The 4,324-nt window shown below is 46.9% G+C and overlaps 1 long non-coding RNA gene across 1 annotated transcript; it reads right to left on the bottom strand.

The window, feature by feature from the left end:
* Positions 1-2,652: 2,652 nt before the first annotated feature.
* On the bottom strand, positions 2,653-4,087 carry LOC148001233 (uncharacterized). Its single transcript, XR_015636885.1, has 2 exons — positions 4,038-4,087; positions 2,653-3,390 (listed from the first exon to the last, which is right to left on the bottom strand). It is a non-coding gene; the product is annotated as an uncharacterized LOC148001233 (long non-coding RNA).
* Between the last annotated feature and the right edge of the window lie 237 nt (positions 4,088-4,324).

The following is a 4,324-nucleotide window of genomic DNA, read 5'->3' as shown; positions in this document are numbered from 1 at the left end:
TACCCTATATGCAGAGAACACATGAAACTCAAGAAGGATGACAATAATGCAGATGATTCACTCCTTCTTTAAAAGGGGAACAAGAATATGCTTAGGAGGGGATAGGGAGGCCAAGTTTAGAACAGAGACTGAAGGAACACCCACTCAGAGCCTGCCGCACATGTAGCCCATACATATACAGCCACCAAACTAGATAAGATGGATGAAGCAAAGAATTGCAGGGTGACAGGAACCTGATGTAGATCTCTCCTGAGAGACACAGCCTGAATATGGCAAATACATAGGTGAATGCCAGCAGCAAACCACTGAACTGAGAATGGGACTCTAGTTGATGGAATCAGAGAAAGGATTGAAAGAGCTGAAGGGGCTTGAGATCCCATATGAACAGCAATGCCACCCATCTAGAGTTTCCAGGGACTGAACCACTATCCAAAGACTATACATGGACTGACCCTGGGCTCCAACTGCATAGGTAGCAATGAATAGCCTAGTATGGGCAATGATGGAAGGGGAAGCCCTTGGTCCTGCCATGGCTGGACCCCCAGTGAACGTGATTGTTGGGGGAGGGGAGTAATGGGGTGAGAATTGGGAGGGGAACACCTATGTAGACAGGAATTGAGAGGGGTTAGGAGGATGTTGGCCCAGAAACCGAGAAAGGGAATAACGTTTGAAATGTAAATAAGAAATAACCAATTTAATAAAGATGGGAAAAATTGGGATGAGAGCTAAACCAAGAATGTGCAACTGAAAAGTATGAAATGGCCAACAAGCATCTAAAGAAATGTTCATCATCCTTAGTCATCACAGAAATGCAAATGAAAAAAAAAAAAAACCCTGAGACTCTACCTTAAACCAATCCAGATGCCTAAGATCAAAAACTCAGTTTGACAGGAGATACTGGTGAAGATGTGGAGAAGAGGAGCACTCCTCCATTGCTGGTGGGACTGCAAGGTTGAAAAACCACTCTTGAAATCAGTTTGAAGGCTCCTCAGAAAATTGGACATAGTTCTACCTGAGGACCCAGCTTTACCTCTCCTGGTCATATACCCAAAAGAAGCACCAACTCATAATAAGGACACATACTCCACTATTTCACAGCAGCTATATTTATAATAGCTAGAAAGTGCAAAGAACCCAGACACCCCTCAATAGAGGAATGGATACAGAAAATATGGTACATTTACACAGTGGTCTAACACTCAGCTATTAAAAACAAAGACTTCATGAAATTCTTATGCAAATGGATGGAACTCGAAAATAATATCATCCCGAGTGAGGTAACACAGTCACAAAAGAACAAACATGATATGTACTCACTGATAAATGGATACTAGCCCAAAAGCTCAGAATATCCATGATACAATTCACAGATCATATAAAGCTCATGAAGAACAAAGACCAAAATGTGGGTGCTTCTGTCATTTTTAGAAGGGGGAACAATATACTGGAAGTAGGAGTTTGGAGGGACTTGAGAGGAAGAGAGGAGTGGTAAAAGTTGGGGGAAGGAGGATCAGGTATATGAGGAGATGTGGATGATATACAGAGGACCAGGCATTTGAACAGAGGTATGTAGCAATAGGAGATGGGGAACTGGGTGTAGTTACCAGGAAGTCCCAGATGCCAGGAAAGCAAGAGGATCCAGCATGGATGAGGTTAACTGAAATGCCCAACAAAGGGGAGGGAGAAACTGTTGACACCATATCCTGAGGTAAGTTAGGCCCCCAGTTGGGGGATGGGACTACCTAGTCATCTCCTAATTTTTAACCCAGAAGGGCTCCTGTCTAAGGAAATATGGAGACAAATTGTGGATCAGAGACTGAAGGAAAGGCCATCTGAAAAGCTCTCAGGGAGAACTTTCCCTCAGGATGGAGACCCTCCAACTCCAAAGACCAGACCGAGACACCACAGGATGCAATCAGCAAGAGGATTTGGTTTATTGTTGGGATACACAGGCACAGGCACCTGCGGGCGCTTCAGTCACTCGGGGGACTGGCGCACCCCACGGAACCAAGGATGGGCTTTTATAGGATTTTGGGGAGCAGAAGCAAGCATACAGAAGCAGATGCATGGTTACAGGGATATAATTGGTGGATTCTAATATGGCAAGGGTTTAGCCCGGGGGCAAGTTTCCTAGCTACCTTCCTGAAACATAACGGCTGACTCGGCCCCCCAAGGGTTCAGCCCGGGGGCAAGTTTCTTAGCTACCTTCTTGGAACATAACGACTGACTCGGCCCCCCACCAGGGTGTGGGACCTCTCTCGGGGCTTTTTTTTCATTGTCAGGTGCTCAACCGAAGTTGTCCTGTTGCCAGGCCTTCAACCAAACACATCCTGCTTGGCAGCCGCTGTGTACTCAGTGTTCTAACCTTTCCCTGAACCAGTCATCTTAAGTACAGCCTTGCAAAATGGCGTTACTGCTGCTAAGCTGGGGTCTTTCATTCCCCCATTTTTTTTTTGTTAACTTTGAGTGAAATCTTTCACTCGACTTGGTCAAGAAATTTCTGTCTGGTGGGGGCTTATTCCCCCACTGACTCTAGGCCACAAAAGGGCTAGGAGGAGCCATGTAGGAGTTTTAACATTAAGGGGTTTGGAATGCGCTGAACTCTCCATGTCTGGGGTGTAGTGTTGTGATTAGTCAATTCCTCAGACCGGACTGCCTTGACGTGTGGTGTGTGGATCTAAGCCGAGACTCCGTCTACCTTTAGGGCGGTCGGGGTAGTCAGGAGGACGGTGTAGGGTCCTTTTCACCGTGGCTCGAGATTCTTGGTCTGGTGTCTGTGCACCCACACGGTGTCTCCAATCTGGAACGGGTGTGGCACCACCGAATGCTCAAGCTTGTCCTGGTAAGCAGTGGCCAAAGGTCTCCAGACATCTCTCTGCACAATCTGTAGGGCCTGTAAATGGGCCCTCAGAGAAGGGCTGTCAGCAAAATCAGCAATGTTTGAATCAAAGAAATGGACAAATGGGGGTGGTGTTCCATATATTATTTCAAAAGGAGTTAGACCATGGGGGCCCGGGGTATTCCGGGCCCGATATAGAACTAGGGGAAGGAGGGCCACCCAATCCTTTGAGCCAGTTGCAAGCTTAAGTTTGGATAAAGTCTCCTTAATTGTTCTATTCATGCGTTCTACCTGACCTGAACTCTGGGGTCTATAGGCACAATGTAATTTCCAATCAATCCCCAGCAATTTGGCCACCAACTGACTTACTTGGGAGACGAAAGCGGGCCCGTTGTCCAACCCCAACGCTTGAGGCATGTCATACCTGGGAAAGATTTCCTCGAGGAGCTTCTTGGTGACCATTTTTGTAGTCTCGTGCTTTGTGGGGAAGGCTTCGACCCATCTTGAGAAGGTGTCTACAAACACTAGGAGATACTTGTATCTATATATACCTGGTTTAATTTCAGTAAAATCAATTTCCCAATGGATGTCGGGACGGTGTCCCCTAGGACGAACTCCTTGCCCAATCCTGGTCCTTCCCGGGTTAACCTGAGCGCACGCTTTGTAACTCTCAGTCACCTTTTGTATCGCTTTGTCCCAATTCAAAAAAAAAACACAGATTTATCTCTTCTCGATCTAGTAAGGTTTTTATCTTCTTATGTAAAAAGGAGATCAATTCAAAAGTCCTTTGTAGACCCACTGTTTTAGTTGAGGGTGGTAGATGGCCCCCATTTTTTTTCTAGGAGCTCTATGTCCTCATGGGCATAAACCCAACTGGTTTGTCCCACTGGTGGGGGCGTGGGTTGGTCTGGGCTATTTAAGGGCAAGATTTGTTTGCTCATGGCCGCTTTTCATGCCGTGGCATCGGCCAGCCGGTTTCTTTGTGCCTCTGGGTTGTGCCCTTTCTGGTGTCCTGGACAATACATAATATTCAGTCTTTTGGGCAAGAATAGGGCTTCTAAGAGGGCCAGAATTTTAGCCTTATTTTTAATATCTTTACCCTTAGATGTGAGCAGCTCCCGCCTCCGGTAGATCTCCCCGTGGATGTGTGCCGTGGCAAAGGCATAACGGCTGTCTGTATATATATTTAGCCTCTTACCTTTTGTCATCTTGAACGCCTGAGTCAAGGCGATGAGTTTAGCCCGTTGTGCCGAGGTACCAGCAGGCAGGGCTTTCGCCCAAATCACTTTGTCCTCCGTAGTGACCGCAGCTCCAGCCTTTTGCTCTCCCTCTGTCAAGAAGCTGTTGTCATCCGTGTAGGCAGTCATGCTGTTTTGTCTCCTCTGGTAGAGGAAGCAAGGTGGCAGGATTGAGGGCGACTACGGGTCCAAACTGAACCTGTTCTGCATCCAGTAACAAGGCTTGGTAGTGGGTCATATGGGAATT

This window comes from Rattus norvegicus, chromosome 14 (assembly GCF_021556685.1).
Source record: "Rattus norvegicus strain SHRSP/BbbUtx chromosome 14, alternate assembly SHRSP_T2T, whole genome shotgun sequence".
Classification (NCBI taxonomy): domain Eukaryota; kingdom Metazoa; phylum Chordata; class Mammalia; order Rodentia; family Muridae; genus Rattus; species Rattus norvegicus.
Note: the sequence above shows the minus strand (reverse complement) of the source record. Positions and strands in the feature narration are given on the sequence as shown.